At 45.4% G+C, this 16205-nt stretch overlaps 4 non-coding genes and 1 pseudogene across 4 annotated transcripts; all 5 read left to right on the top strand.

The window, feature by feature from the left end:
* The first annotated feature begins 1425 nt into the window (after nt 1-1425).
* On the top strand, nt 1426-1616 carry LOC130347484 (U2 spliceosomal RNA). The gene has a single exon (XR_008885407.1). It is a non-coding gene; the product is annotated as a U2 spliceosomal RNA (small nuclear RNA).
* A 2092-nt stretch (nt 1617-3708) lies between these two features.
* LOC130347483 (U2 spliceosomal RNA) lies at nt 3709-3899 on the top strand. Its single transcript, XR_008885406.1, has one exon. It is a non-coding gene; the product is annotated as a U2 spliceosomal RNA (small nuclear RNA).
* A 2087-nt stretch (nt 3900-5986) lies between these two features.
* LOC130347482 (U2 spliceosomal RNA) lies at nt 5987-6177 on the top strand. The gene has a single exon (XR_008885405.1). It is a non-coding gene; the product is annotated as a U2 spliceosomal RNA (small nuclear RNA).
* A 2087-nt stretch (nt 6178-8264) lies between these two features.
* Nucleotides 8265-8455, top strand: LOC130347481 (U2 spliceosomal RNA). The gene has a single exon (XR_008885404.1). It is a non-coding gene; the product is annotated as a U2 spliceosomal RNA (small nuclear RNA).
* Nucleotides 8456-12118: 3663 nt separating this feature from the next.
* On the top strand, nt 12119-12290 carry LOC130347446 (U2 spliceosomal RNA; annotated as a pseudogene).
* The last annotated feature ends 3915 nt before the right edge of the window (nt 12291-16205 follow it).

Raw genomic sequence — 16205 nt, 5'->3', positions numbered from 1 at the left:
ACCTACCTGATGCATCAGAAGGTGCGAGGCCCTTGCTAAATTCTGTGCACAGACTTTGAGATCTATGCTTTAGACTGTATCTAAACCTGCTCCAACATGGACTGACATTCTGGCCTACTTTCAGCCGATGCGACTTGTCTGTCGCTGAACAGTCGCTTTTTATGTATTCAGCACCTATGTATAATGTTGTAAAAATGCTCTAGAAGCTAAAGTCGCAGAAATGTCACACATATTTGGCCTGCAACTTTCTGTGCGACAAATTCAGACAGGAAAAATCAGTATAAATCCTTAGAAAATTATCCCCCAGTGTCTCCATCTGCTGGCGGTATTGAATAAGCATTGCTGCACTGATGGGGTATGCATTAGACGAAAAAAAAGAAGAAAAAGAAGAATAATACGCCCAGAAAAGAGGCGAAAAGGAGAAAAACGTAAAAAAACGTGAAAAAAAAGTAAGAGGAAGAGAAGGGAAAAAAAGGTGGAAATGGGTTTAAAAGTGATTTCGGCGGAGAAATATATATATATATATATATATATATATATATATATATATATACGCGCACACACACACATATATATAAACGTATTCTCCGTTGAGATATTGCAGCCGCTGCTGTGTCCAGGCCCAGGAGCCTTAGCACTGTGCTGTGATGTCACTCAATACCACTGACATCACTAGGTGTAAACAACATCTCTCCTTTGCTGTGTATGTGACTATGGAGCTGTTTGGTGATGTCGTCTATTATGGCCTTCATAGAAGCAACAGGAGATTGTTGCATCCATCTAGAACCCTCAGAACTACAGTGCTATGATGTCACTCACTTCCACAGGCCTTGCAGAGTGTAAACAACAACAACCCAGCTTTGTCGTGTATGTAACCATAGGGATTGTGATGTCACCTAGAACCTTCACAGCAGCGACAGCTTTATGAGGAGCATCAGCACTGCTCTGCCTGAGCAGAACCATCACCGCCATAGGTTGTCAAATAACCCGGATTTAACCCACACAGGTAAGTCCAATGGGGTGCAGGCATGTCCTCTATGCTTACAGCTTCCCGTGGGTGTTGGTTTGATACCGTTTGGGGACAGCCAAAGAGGCATCTGCAGGCAACAAAGGTAGGTGTGTGCTTGTGTGTGTGTTTCCTATGCAGATCCTAAGCCCAGTGTCACATGCAAGTAGGAGGAGTAAGAAGGGTTCCTGGCAAATCCGGGTTATGGATTGCATTTAAAAAGGCCCCGTGGGAGTGCAATGGGCCCCTGTCTTGCTGCTTAGCAATAATGGTATGGGTTTAGGTTCTGCTGTGTGTACTGGTGGTTGACTGCCCCCCAGCCCAGAGTGTGCATGGAAAATTGTCTGGCAGCCTCCCTGACAGCAAGCAGTGATAGTGCCCATGAAGGGGACCTTGTTGGGCCCGCCCCTTTCACGGTTATCGCTTCTCGGCCTTTTGGCTAAGATCAAGTGTAGTATCTGTTCTTATCAGTTTAATATCTGATACGTCCCCTATCTGGGGACCATATATTAAATGGATTTTTGAGAACGGGGGCCGATTTCGAAGCTTGCTTCCGTCGCCCTATGCATTGACCCGATATGGCAGTATCTTCGGGTACAGTGCACCACCCCCTTACAGGGTTAAAAAGAAAGATTCCTACTTTCATTGCTACCTGCTTGCTGGCTAGCCAGCTAGCCAGCCCTGTGGGCCTTGCTGCTGCTGCTGCTGCTGCTGCAGCCAAAAAACAAAAGGTGGTGCTGCTGCTGCTTCTGCTGCTTCTGCTTGTGTCTGGCCGCTGTTGGAGCGTCCAGGCACAGGACTTCTGCTGCTGCTGACTAAATGGCCTCCTTAATTGGATCATTTGAGTAGCCAGCACACCTGTGCAGGTAGGGCATGACATGATAGGCAGCTGCCTTGATAGCGGGTGGGTGCTGAATGTTCCTAATTGACAAAATAAGATTAATGCTTATGAAGAAATATAAAATCTCATCCCTTCCCCAATATCGCGCCACACCCCTACCCCTTAATTCCCTGGTTGAACTTGATGGACATATGTCTTTTTTCGACCGTACTAACTATGTAACTATGTAACATAACATGGGGGGGTCTCCTGGCTGTTCACACAGGTGTGTCATTGCTGTACATTGGCCATGCATTGCTTCTGTGGTATTGCAAAGGCAAAGACAAATGCTTCCAGCCATCCATTGCACTAATGGATTGGTCATCAGCTGGCTGTCTATGTCCCGCATCAATATAGACCAAAGTACAGAGGGTTAGGCTATGCTATAGTGCACCTACCTGATGCATCAGAAGGTGCGAGGCCCTTGCTAAATTCTGTGCACAGACTTTGAGATCTATGCTTTAGACTGTATCTAAACCTGCTCCAACATGGACTGACATTCTGGCCTACTTTCAGCCGATGCGACTTGTCTGTCGCTGAACAGTCGCTTTTTATGTATTCAGCACCTATGTATAATGTTGTAAAAATGCTCTAGAAGCTAAAGTCGCAGAAATGTCACACATATTTGGCCTGCAACTTTCTGTGCGACAAATTCAGACAGGAAAAATCAGTATAAATCCTTAGAAAATTATCCCCCAGTGTCTCCATCTGCTGGCGGTATTGAATAAGCATTGCTGCACTGATGGGGTATGCATTAGACGAAAAAAAAGAAGAAAAAGAAGAATAATACGCCCAGAAAAGAGGCGAAAAGGAGAAAAACGTAAAAAAACGTGAAAAAAAAGTAAGAGGAAGAGAAGGGAAAAAAAGGTGGAAATGGGTTTAAAAGTGATTTCGGCGGAGAATATATATATATATATATATATATATATATATATATATATATATATATACGCGCACACACACACATATATATAAACGTATTCTCCGTTGAGATATTGCAGCCGCTGCTGTGTCCAGGCCCAGGAGCCTTAGCACTGTGCTGTGATGTCACTCAATACCACTGACATCACTAGGTGTAAACAACATCTCTCCTTTGCTGTGTATGTGACTATGGAGCTGTTTGGTGATGTCGTCTATTATGGCCTTCATAGAAGCAACAGGAGATTGTTGCATCCATCTAGAACCCTCAGAACTACAGTGCTATGATGTCACTCACTTCCACAGGCCTTGCAGAGTGTAAACAACAACAACCCAGCTTTGTCGTGTATGTAACCATAGGGATTGTGATGTCACCTAGAACCTTCACAGCAGCGACAGCTTTATGAGGAGCATCAGCACTGCTCTGCCTGAGCAGAACCATCACCGCCATAGGTTGTCAAATAACCCGGATTTAACCCACACAGGTAAGTCCAATGGGGTGCAGGCATGTCCTCTATGCTTACAGCTTCCCGTGGGTGTTGGTTTGATACCGTTTGGGGACAGCCAAGGAGGCATCTGCAGGCAACAAAGGTAGGTGTGTGCTTGTGTGTGTGTTTCCTATGCAGATCCTAAGCCCAGTGTCACATGCAAGTAGGAGGAGTAAGAAGGGTTCCTGGCAAATCCGGGTTATGGATTGCATTTAAAAAGGCCCCGTGGGAGTGCAATGGGCCCCTGTCTTGCTGCTTAGCAATAATGGTATGGGTTTAGGTTCTGCTGTGTGTACTGGTGGTTGACTGCCCCCCAGCCCAGAGTGTGCATGGAAAATTGTCTGGCAGCCTCCCTGACAGCAAGCAGTGATAGTGCCCATGAAGGGGACCTTGTTGGGCCCGCCCCTTTCACGGTTATCGCTTCTCGGCCTTTTGGCTAAGATCAAGTGTAGTATCTGTTCTTATCAGTTTAATATCTGATACGTCCCCTATCTGGGGACCATATATTAAATGGATTTTTGAGAACGGGGGCCGATTTCGAAGCTTGCTTCCGTCGCCCTATGCATTGACCCGATATGGCAGTATCTTCGGGTACAGTGCACCACCCCCTTACAGGGTTAAAAAGAAAGATTCCTACTTTCATTGCTACCTGCTTGCTGGCTAGCCAGCTAGCCAGCCCTGTGGGCCTTGCTGCTGCTGCTGCTGCTGCTGCAGCCAAAAAACAAAAGGTGGTGCTGCTGCTGCTTCTGCTGCTTCTGCTTGTGTCTGGCCGCTGTTGGAGCGTCCAGGCACAGGACTTCTGCTGCTGCTGACTAAATGGCCTCCTTAATTGGATCATTTGAGTAGCCAGCACACCTGTGCAGGTAGGGCATGACATGATAGGCAGCTGCCTTGATAGCGGGTGGGTGCTGAATGTTCCTAATTGACAAAATAAGATTAATGCTTATGAAGAAATATAAAATCTCATCCCTTCCCCAATATCGCGCCACACCCCTACCCCTTAATTCCCTGGTTGAACTTGATGGACATATGTCTTTTTTCGACCGTACTAACTATGTAACTATGTAACATAACATGGGGGGGTCTCCTGGCTGTTCACACAGGTGTGTCATTGCTGTACATTGACCATGCATTGCTTCTGTGGTATTGCAAAGGCAAAGACAAATGCTTCCAGCCATCCATTGCACTAATGGATTGGTCATCAGCTGGCTGTCTATGTCCCGCATCAATATAGACCAAAGTACAGAGGGTTAGGCTATGCTATAGTGCACCTACCTGATGCATCAGAAGGTGCGAGGCCCTTGCTAAATTCTGTGCACAGACTTTGAGATCTATGCTTTAGACTGTATCTAAACCTGCTCCAACATGGACTGACATTCTGGCCTACTTTCAGCCGATGCGACTTGTCTGTCGCTGAACAGTCGCTTTTTATGTATTCAGCACCTATGTATAATGTTGTAAAAATGCTCTAGAAGCTAAAGTCGCAGAAATGTCACACATATTTGGCCTGCAACTTTCTGTGCGACAAATTCAGACAGGAAAAATCAGTATAAATCCTTAGAAAATTATCCCCCAGTGTCTCCATCTGCTGGCGGTATTGAATAAGCATTGCTGCACTGATGGGGTATGCATTAGACGAAAAAAAAGAAGAAAAAGAAGAATAATACGCCCAGAAAAGAGGCGAAAAGGAGAAAAACGTAAAAAAACGTGAAAAAAAAGTAAGAGGAAGAGAAGGGAAAAAAAGGTGGAAATGGGTTTAAAAGTGATTTCGGCGGAGAAATATATATATATATATATATATATATATATATATATATATATACGCGCACACACACACATATATATAAACGTATTCTCCGTTGAGATATTGCAGCCGCTGCTGTGTCCAGGCCCAGGAGCCTTAGCACTGTGCTGTGATGTCACTCAATACCACTGACATCACTAGGTGTAAACAACATCTCTCCTTTGCTGTGTATGTGACTATGGAGCTGTTTGGTGATGTCGTCTATTATGGCCTTCATAGAAGCAACAGGAGATTGTTGCATCCATCTAGAACCCTCAGAACTACAGTGCTATGATGTCACTCACTTCCACAGGCCTTGCAGAGTGTAAACAACAACAACCCAGCTTTGTCGTGTATGTAACCATAGGGATTGTGATGTCACCTAGAACCTTCACAGCAGCGACAGCTTTATGAGGAGCATCAGCACTGCTCTGCCTGAGCAGAACCATCACCGCCATAGGTTGTCAAATAACCCGGATTTAACCCACACAGGTAAGTCCAATGGGGTGCAGGCATGTCCTCTATGCTTACAGCTTCCCGTGGGTGTTGGTTTGATACCGTTTGGGGACAGCCAAGGAGGCATCTGCAGGCAACAAAGGTAGGTGTGTGCTTGTGTGTGTGTTTCCTATGCAGATCCTAAGCCCAGTGTCACATGCAAGTAGGAGGAGTAAGAAGGGTTCCTGGCAAATCCGGGTTATGGATTGCATTTAAAAAGGCCCCGTGGGAGTGCAATGGGCCCCTGTCTTGCTGCTTAGCAATAATGGTATGGGTTTAGGTTCTGCTGTGTGTACTGGTGGTTGACTGCCCCCCAGCCCAGAGTGTGCATGGAAAATTGTCTGGCAGCCTCCCTGACAGCAAGCAGTGATAGTGCCCATGAAGGGGACCTTGTTGGGCCCGCCCCTTTCACGGTTATCGCTTCTCGGCCTTTTGGCTAAGATCAAGTGTAGTATCTGTTCTTATCAGTTTAATATCTGATACGTCCCCTATCTGGGGACCATATATTAAATGGATTTTTGAGAACGGGGGCCGATTTCGAAGCTTGCTTCCGTCGCCCTATGCATTGACCCGATATGGCAGTATCTTCGGGTACAGTGCACCACCCCCTTACAGGGTTAAAAAGAAAGATTCCTACTTTCATTGCTACCTGCTTGCTGGCTAGCCAGCTAGCCAGCCCTGTGGGCCTTGCTGCTGCTGCTGCTGCTGCTGCAGCCAAAAAACAAAAGGTGGTGCTGCTGCTGCTTCTGCTGCTTCTGCTTGTGTCTGGCCGCTGTTGGAGCGTCCAGGCACAGGACTTCTGCTGCTGCTGACTAAATGGCCTCCTTAATTGGATCATTTGAGTAGCCAGCACACCTGTGCAGGTAGGGCATGACATGATAGGCAGCTGCCTTGATAGCGGGTGGGTGCTGAATGTTCCTAATTGACAAAATAAGATTAATGCTTATGAAGAAATATAAAATCTCATCCCTTCCCCAATATCGCGCCACACCCCTACCCCTTAATTCCCTGGTTGAACTTGATGGACATATGTCTTTTTTCGACCGTACTAACTATGTAACTATGTAACATAACATGGGGGGGTCTCCTGGCTGTTCACACAGGTGTGTCATTGCTGTACATTGACCATGCATTGCTTCTGTGGTATTGCAAAGGCAAAGACAAATGCTTCCAGCCATCCATTGCACTAATGGATTGGTCATCAGCTGGCTGTCTATGTCCCGCATCAATATAGACCAAAGTACAGAGGGTTAGGCTATGCTATAGTGCACCTACCTGATGCATCAGAAGGTGCGAGGCCCTTGCTAAATTCTGTGCACAGACTTTGAGATCTATGCTTTAGACTGTATCTAAACCTGCTCCAACATGGACTGACATTCTGGCCTACTTTCAGCCGATGCGACTTGTCTGTCGCTGAACAGTCGCTTTTTATGTATTCAGCACCTATGTATAATGTTGTAAAAATGCTCTAGAAGCTAAAGTCGCAGAAATGTCACACATATTTGGCCTGCAACTTTCTGTGCGACAAATTCAGACAGGAAAAATCAGTATAAATCCTTAGAAAATTATCCCCCAGTGTCTCCATCTGCTGGCGGTATTGAATAAGCATTGCTGCACTGATGGGGTATGCATTAGACGAAAAAAAAGAAGAAAAAGAAGAATAATACGCCCAGAAAAGAGGCGAAAAGGAGAAAAACGTAAAAAAACGTGAAAAAAAAGTAAGAGGAAGAGAAGGGAAAAAAAGGTGGAAATGGGTTTAAAAGTGATTTCGGCGGAGAAATATATATATATATATATATATATATATATATATATATATATACGCGCACACACACACATATATATAAACGTATTCTCCGTTGAGATATTGCAGCCGCTGCTGTGTCCAGGCCCAGGAGCCTTAGCACTGTGCTGTGATGTCACTCAATACCACTGACATCACTAGGTGTAAACAACATCTCTCCTTTGCTGTGTATGTGACTATGGAGCTGTTTGGTGATGTCGTCTATTATGGCCTTCATAGAAGCAACAGGAGATTGTTGCATCCATCTAGAACCCTCAGAACTACAGTGCTATGATGTCACTCACTTCCACAGGCCTTGCAGAGTGTAAACAACAACAACCCAGCTTTGTCGTGTATGTAACCATAGGGATTGTGATGTCACCTAGAACCTTCACAGCAGCGACAGCTTTATGAGGAGCATCAGCACTGCTCTGCCTGAGCAGAACCATCACCGCCATAGGTTGTCAAATAACCCGGATTTAACCCACACAGGTAAGTCCAATGGGGTGCAGGCATGTCCTCTATGCTTACAGCTTCCCGTGGGTGTTGGTTTGATACCGTTTGGGGACAGCCAAGGAGGCATCTGCAGGCAACAAAGGTAGGTGTGTGCTTGTGTGTGTGTTTCCTATGCAGATCCTAAGCCCAGTGTCACATGCAAGTAGGAGGAGTAAGAAGGGTTCCTGGCAAATCCGGGTTATGGATTGCATTTAAAAAGGCCCCGTGGGAGTGCAATGGGCCCCTGTCTTGCTGCTTAGCAATAATGGTATGGGTTTAGGTTCTGCTGTGTGTACTGGTGGTTGACTGCCCCCCAGCCCAGAGTGTGCATGGAAAATTGTCTGGCAGCCTCCCTGACAGCAAGCAGTGATAGTGCCCATGAAGGGGACCTTGTTGGGCCCGCCCCTTTCACGGTTATCGCTTCTCGGCCTTTTGGCTAAGATCAAGTGTAGTATCTGTTCTTATCAGTTTAATATCTGATACGTCCCCTATCTGGGGACCATATATTAAATGGATTTTTGAGAACGGGGGCCGATTTCGAAGCTTGCTTCCGTCGCCCTATGCATTGACCCGATATGGCAGTATCTTCGGGTACAGTGCACCACCCCCTTACAGGGTTAAAAAGAAAGATTCCTACTTTCATTGCTACCTGCTTGCTGGCTAGCCAGCTAGCCAGCCCTGTGGGCCTTGCTGCTGCTGCTGCTGCTGCTGCAGCCAAAAAACAAAAGGTGGTGCTGCTGCTGCTTCTGCTGCTTCTGCTTGTGTCTGGCCGCTGTTGGAGCGTCCAGGCACAGGACTTCTGCTGCTGCTGACTAAATGGCCTCCTTAATTGGATCATTTGAGTAGCCAGCACACCTGTGCAGGTAGGGCATGACATGATAGGCAGCTGCCTTGATAGCGGGTGGGTGCTGAATGTTCCTAATTGACAAAATAAGATTAATGCTTATGAAGAAATATAAAATCTCATCCCTTCCCCAATATCGCGCCACACCCCTACCCCTTAATTCCCTGGTTGAACTTGATGGACATATGTCTTTTTTCGACCGTACTAACTATGTAACTATGTAACATAACATGGGGGGGTCTCCTGGCTGTTCACACAGGTGTGTCATTGCTGTACATTGACCATGCATTGCTTCTGTGGTATTGCAAAGGCAAAGACAAATGCTTCCAGCCATCCATTGCACTAATGGATTGGTCATCAGCTGGCTGTCTATGTCCCGCATCAATATAGACCAAAGTACAGAGGGTTAGGCTATGCTATAGTGCACCTACCTGATGCATCAGAAGGTGCGAGGCCCTTGCTAAATTCTGTGCACAGACTTTGAGATCTATGCTTTAGACTGTATCTAAACCTGCTCCAACATGGACTGACATTCTGGCCTACTTTCAGCCGATGCGACTTGTCTGTCGCTGAACAGTCGCTTTTTATGTATTCAGCACCTATGTATAATGTTGTAAAAATGCTCTAGAAGCTAAAGTCGCAGAAATGTCACACATATTTGGCCTGCAACTTTCTGTGCGACAAATTCAGACAGGAAAAATCAGTATAAATCCTTAGAAAATTATCCCCCAGTGTCTCCATCTGCTGGCGGTATTGAATAAGCATTGCTGCACTGATGGGGTATGCATTAGACGAAAAAAAAGAAGAAAAAGAAGAATAATACGCCCAGAAAAGAGGCGAAAAGGAGAAAAACGTAAAAAAACGTGAAAAAAAAGTAAGAGGAAGAGAAGGGAAAAAAAGGTGGAAATGGGTTTAAAAGTGATTTCGGCGGAGAAATATATATATATATATATATATATATATATATATATATATATATACGCGCACACACACACATATATATAAACGTATTCTCCGTTGAGATATTGCAGCCGCTGCTGTGTCCAGGCCCAGGAGCCTTAGCACTGTGCTGTGATGTCACTCAATACCACTGACATCACTAGGTGTAAACAACATCTCTCCTTTGCTGTGTATGTGACTATGGAGCTGTTTGGTGATGTCGTCTATTATGGCCTTCATAGAAGCAACAGGAGATTGTTGCATCCATCTAGAACCCTCAGAACTACAGTGCTATGATGTCACTCACTTCCACAGGCCTTGCAGAGTGTAAACAACAACAACCCAGCTTTGTCGTGTATGTAACCATAGGGATTGTGATGTCACCTAGAACCTTCACAGCAGCGACAGCTTTATGAGGAGCATCAGCACTGCTCTGCCTGAGCAGAACCATCACCGCCATAGGTTGTCAAATAACCCGGATTTAACCCACACAGGTAAGTCCAATGGGGTGCAGGCATGTCCTCTATGCTTACAGCTTCCCGTGGGTGTTGGTTTGATACCGTTTGGGGACAGCCAAGGAGGCATCTGCAGGCAACAAAGGTAGGTGTGTGCTTGTGTGTGTGTTTCCTATGCAGATCCTAAGCCCAGTGTCACATGCAAGTAGGAGGAGTAAGAAGGGTTCCTGGCAAATCCGGGTTATGGATTGCATTTAAAAAGGCCCCGTGGGAGTGCAATGGGCCCCTGTCTTGCTGCTTAGCAATAATGGTATGGGTTTAGGTTCTGCTGTGTGTACTGGTGGTTGACTGCCCCCCAGCCCAGAGTGTGCATGGAAAATTGTCTGGCAGCCTCCCTGACAGCAAGCAGTGATAGTGCCCATGAAGGGGACCTTGTTGGGCCCGCCCCTTTCACGGTTATCGCTTCTCGGCCTTTTGGCTAAGATCAAGTGTAGTTCTGCTCACTTGGTCTGGCCAGAGGGTGTCTGGGATACCCGGCTCCTTTGCCTGGGGGGATCGTCCTTCTTAACGGAGGGACTTCACCCCCCTGCTGCTATCAGGGAGCCGGCTTAGTCCCCAGACAACGGGAGGCGATCCCCACCTACCTACTTCGGTGGGGGAGGTGTCTGGACATCATGGACATGGAGGAAGATTGCGGTTTTTCTTCGGAAGGCGTGCCGCCTTTTGCGAAACTTCGGAATGGAGTTCGTATTTCCCTGCTCGATGTCCGGAAGAAGGAAAGAGGCCTTGTCTTTGTCGTGGAAGAATTGCTGTTTAAGTTGCTGGAAGTCAAGAGGGAGCAAATCCTATCCATGCTTGAGTTTCCCAGAAGTGGATACTACGACGTGGTGCTGGCTTCCGAAGAGGACTATGAGTCATTTTGGAACATATTGCAGCAAAAGAAGGTATGTCCGGTTTTGGAAGGGGTGGAGATAGTTCCACATTTCCCACGTAGAGAACGATTGGTGACTATAAGGATGTATAGCCCATATACTTCGGAGGAGGATATCGTTACCTTTTTGTCTCGATTCTGTGACAGTGTTCTGCCTAAAGGCAAGGTATTTAATCAATATGGACTATGGACCACCAAGTGGAGGTTCCATGTGAAATTTAAAATGGCAGATGGCAAGTTAGTGATCCCCCCAGGACGGTTTAAAATTGGTTCTGTGAACGGGGATCTGTATTTTTCTGGCATGCAAGATTTTTGCCGCAAATGTAAACAGTACGGTCACAGAAAGGAGGATTGCACGTTTTTGTGGTGTTTCAAGTGTCAAGAGGAGGGTCACGACGTGGAAAATTGTCAAAAGAAAAGGAAATGCCATCTGTGTGGTGAGGAGGGCCATCTGCTTGGCTCGTGTCCTAAGAAAAAGTCTGAGAAAAATTCAGAGAAAAAGGAAGCTGTAAAAAGAAGCAGAGAGGAACCAGCTGAAGTGAAAGAACCAGAAGTGGAGCAGGTTCCAACTAGAAGACCTACAGAGCAGAAGAAGAAGAGAGAGGAGGAAGTGTATGTGCCAGTGCAGTATTTTGGTGTGCTTGGTGGTTTGTTGGAAAATTTGTCGGAAGCAGAAAGAAAAACGTTTGACAAAGATATGATGGATCTAAAGATAGGCTTGAAGAACCGGGAGGAAGAAGCTCGGGATAAAGTCTATTTTTCTTTCAAGGCAGACATGAACCGTTTTGTTGAAACGTATAAAATTCCAGGCTGGTTAGCGTCTCAAGTTAAGAAAGATATAGCAAATGGCAATATCAGTCGAGGACTGATAGACTTTCTAATGGTGTTTGCATGGAGGAAGGGGATGACCTTCTAATTTGGTTTTGCTTAATTAGAAAGTAATGTTTGGTTTTGCTATTTTATGTTGTTTCTTATTTTGTTTTTAAATGTTCTATTTTGTTTCATTAGTGTTTAAGAAAAGAAATAAAAACATGTTACCTGATGATGAACACAAAATTGAGTTCCAAATAAGATCTTGTAACTCTGAGTGAGTTCTGAGGGCTAACTTAAAAAAAAAAAATCTGTTCTTATCAGTTTAATATCTGATACGTCCCCTATCTGGGGACCATATATTAAATGGATTTTTGAGAACGGGGGCCGATTTCGAAGCTTGCTTCCGTCGCCCTATGCATTGACCCGATATGGCAGTATCTTCGGGTACAGTGCACCACCCCCTTACAGGGTTAAAAAGAAAGATTCCTACTTTCATTGCTACCTGCTTGCTGGCTAGCCAGCTAGCCAGCCCTGTGGGCCTTGCTGCTGCTGCTGCTGCTGCTGCAGCCAAAAAACAAAAGGTGGTGCTGCTGCTGCTTCTGCTGCTTCTGCTTGTGTCTGGCCGCTGTTGGAGCGTCCAGGCACAGGACTTCTGCTGCTGCTGACTAAATGGCCTCCTTAATTGGATCATTTGAGTAGCCAGCACACCTGTGCAGGTAGGGCATGACATGATAGGCAGCTGCCTTGATAGCGGGTGGGTGCTGAATGTTCCTAATTGACAAAATAAGATTAATGCTTATGAAGAAATATAAAATCTCATCCCTTCCCCAATATCGCGCCACACCCCTACCCCTTAATTCCCTGGTTGAACTTGATGGACATATGTCTTTTTTCGACCGTACTAACTATGTAACTATGTAACATAACATGGGGGGGTCTCCTGGCTGTTCACACAGGTGTGTCATTGCTGTACATTGACCATGCATTGCTTCTGTGGTATTGCAAAGGCAAAGACAAATGCTTCCAGCCATCCATTGCACTAATGGATTGGTCATCAGCTGGCTGTCTATGTCCCGCATCAATATAGACCAAAGTACAGAGGGTTAGGCTATGCTATAGTGCACCTACCTGATGCATCAGAAGGTGCGAGGCCCTTGCTAAATTCTGTGCACAGACTTTGAGATCTATGCTTTAGACTGTATCTAAACCTGCTCCAACATGGACTGACATTCTGGCCTACTTTCAGCCGATGCGACTTGTCTGTCGCTGAACAGTCGCTTTTTATGTATTCAGCACCTATGTATAATGTTGTAAAAATGCTCTAGAAGCTAAAGTCGCAGAAATGTCACACATATTTGGCCTGCAACTTTCTGTGCGACAAATTCAGACAGGAAAAATCAGTATAAATCCTTAGAAAATTATCCCCCAGTGTCTCCATCTGCTGGCGGTATTGAATAAGCATTGCTGCACTGATGGGGTATGCATTAGACGAAAAAAAAGAAGAAAAAGAAGAATAATACGCCCAGAAAAGAGGCGAAAAGGAGAAAAACGTAAAAAAACTTGAAAAAAAAGTAAGAGGAAGAGAAGGGAAAAAAAGGTGGAAATGGGTTTAAAAGTGATTTCGGCGGAGAAATATATATATATATATATATATATATATATATATATATATATATACGCGCACACACACACATATATATAAACGTATTCTCCGTTGAGATATTGCAGCCGCTGCTGTGTCCAGGCCCAGGAGCCTTAGCACTGTGCTGTGATGTCACTCAATACCACTGACATCACTAGGTGTAAACAACATCTCTCCTTTGCTGTGTATGTGACTATGGAGCTGTTTGGTGATGTCGTCTATTATGGCCTTCATAGAAGCAACAGGAGATTGTTGCATCCATCTAGAACCCTCAGAACTACAGTGCTATGATGTCACTCACTTCCACAGGCCTTGCAGAGTGTAAACAACAACAACCCAGCTTTGTCGTGTATGTAACCATAGGGATTGTGATGTCACCTAGAACCTTCACAGCAGCGACAGCTTTATGAGGAGCATCAGCACTGCTCTGCCTGAGCAGAACCATCACCGCCATAGGTTGTCAAATAACCCGGATTTAACCCACACAGGTAAGTCCAATGGGGTGCAGGCATGTCCTCTATGCTTACAGCTTCCCGTGGGTGTTGGTTTGATACCGTTTGGGGACAGCCAAGGAGGCATCTGCAGGCAACAAAGGTAGGTGTGTGCTTGTGTGTGTGTTTCCTATGCAGATCCTAAGCCCAGTGTCACATGCAAGTAGGAGGAGTAAGAAGGGTTCCTGGCAAATCCGGGTTATGGATTGCATTTAAAAAGGCCCCGTGGGAGTGCAATGGGCCCCTGTCTTGCTGCTTAGCAATAATGGTATGGGTTTAGGTTCTGCTGTGTGTACTGGTGGTTGACTGCCCCCCAGCCCAGAGTGTGCATGGAAAATTGTCTGGCAGCCTCCCTGACAGCAAGCAGTGATAGTGCCCATGAAGGGGACCTTGTTGGGCCCGCCCCTTTCACGGTTATCGCTTCTCGGCCTTTTGGCTAAGATCAAGTGCAGTTTGCTCTGGTCTGGCCAGAGGGTGCGATCTCTGGGTTTACCCAGTTTGCCGGAGGAAGATTTTTTTCACTGTGGTCCTGTACCGACAGATTATCATCTGGAAGAATGGCTGGAGTAAAGAATACTATCCGCATGGAGGTGGATCCTGCAAGTTCCAAGAACAACATGGTTTATCTGGTGAGAGACATCATTATGGAGAAGATTGGAGTGGACAAGGCTGAAATCTTCAGTGTTAATGAGTCTCCCCGCAGGGGCTCCTATGAGGTAACCTTTGTGGATGAGGGCAGGTGTTTGCATGTGTATGAATACTTAAGGAATCTCAGCAATGAGCCCTTGCTGGTTGGGGTGAAGATTACTCCACTGTTTGGTCTGCAGGAAAAAACTGTGATAGTGCATGTGCATAATCCTTACACAGATGTGGAAATTATTAAGAACTTTTTGCACAAGTACTGTGACTATGTGAAGGGTGGAGAGAAACAGACGAATGTACTGGGGATTTTTAACTGCAATTATAAGTTTGTGGTTAAATTAAAAGTAGACCCTACTTGTGTTGGGGGTTTTAAACACCCCCCTGCCAGTTTTTCCATTGCAGGTTATAGGGGGTACCTGTCCTATGCTGGTCAGCCTTCCTACTGCAGGAATTGTTTTTCCTTTGGACATTTAAAGGAGAACTGTGTGCAAGGACAAATGTGCAGGAACTGTAATACTGCTGGCCACCATGCTGGAAGTTGTCCTAAAGCCAGGAAATGTGACTTATGTCGGGAGGAAGGTCATGTTTATAAGGACTGCCCTGGGGTGAGAAGTCCTTTATTCAGTAGTGTGGTGAGAGAGGGGGAAATAGTGAGGAGATTGGCCTCTCTGAAGACCATTGCAGCTCCTCAGAAGCCCCCTGATGTTCAGGCTGCAGTCTCTGATGCCTTCAGACAGTTGGAGGAAGTTATTGAGGGAGTGCAGAGTCCTAGTCACTCTGTGGAGTCTGTTCACCCCTCTGACCCTGTTCACATTGAGCCATTTCCATCCTCAGGTGAGACTGATTTGTGTAACAGGGAGGGTGGTGGGAAACATAATGCAGAGGATGAAAATTATGATGGCTTTCAACTGGTGCATGGAGGGAAGTCTGCCAAGAAAAGAAGAGGTGAGAAGGGTGCGGACTCGCGCCCGGAAACCAGCAACTTTTATGAAGTCCTGGAGACGGATGTTATGGAGGCTACTGAGAGTGGTGAATAACTATGCTGGGACTTGATTTGCTAGTTAGTAGCAGGTGGCTGATGCACCTGTGTAGCTCATGCAGGGTTAAACCTTGTTCTTTGTAGCTTTAGGCTATGGGTTTTGTTGTATGTTCTCAAAATGTGAGAGTGTTTAAAAATAAGGCTAGGAGAGCTGCTATTTTAAGTTTTTTAGCTCAGGAAAATGCTGCAATTTTTTGTTTGCAGGAGTGTGGTATTGATCTCACCATAAGTCAGGATGAATGGGTGTATGGTCGGTGTGTGTGGTCTGGGAGTGTTTTGAATAAGAATGATGGTGTGGGGATCTTGATTAAATCACCTGACATTGCTGTGGAAAGCTATGTGGTAATTGAACCTGGCAGGTGTATTTCTGCTGTATTAAGTTATAAAAATGTGAAATTTCGTTTGATTAATGTTTATGCTCCTGCATATAAAAATGAAAGAAAAAATTTGTTTGATAAGTTAAAGTTTTATGTTCAGGGCAAGATGCCTGTTATTTTAGTTGGAGATATGAATGTTGATTTAACAAAAAAAGCTTTTGATGTATCTGGTAGAAAATTATTT

Source organism: Hyla sarda, unplaced genomic scaffold (genome assembly GCF_029499605.1).
Source record: "Hyla sarda isolate aHylSar1 unplaced genomic scaffold, aHylSar1.hap1 scaffold_839, whole genome shotgun sequence".
In the NCBI taxonomy this organism is placed as follows: Eukaryota; Metazoa; Chordata; class Amphibia; order Anura; family Hylidae; genus Hyla; species Hyla sarda.
The sequence above is the reverse complement of the archived record's forward strand: the minus strand, read 5'-3'. Positions and strand labels throughout refer to the sequence as shown.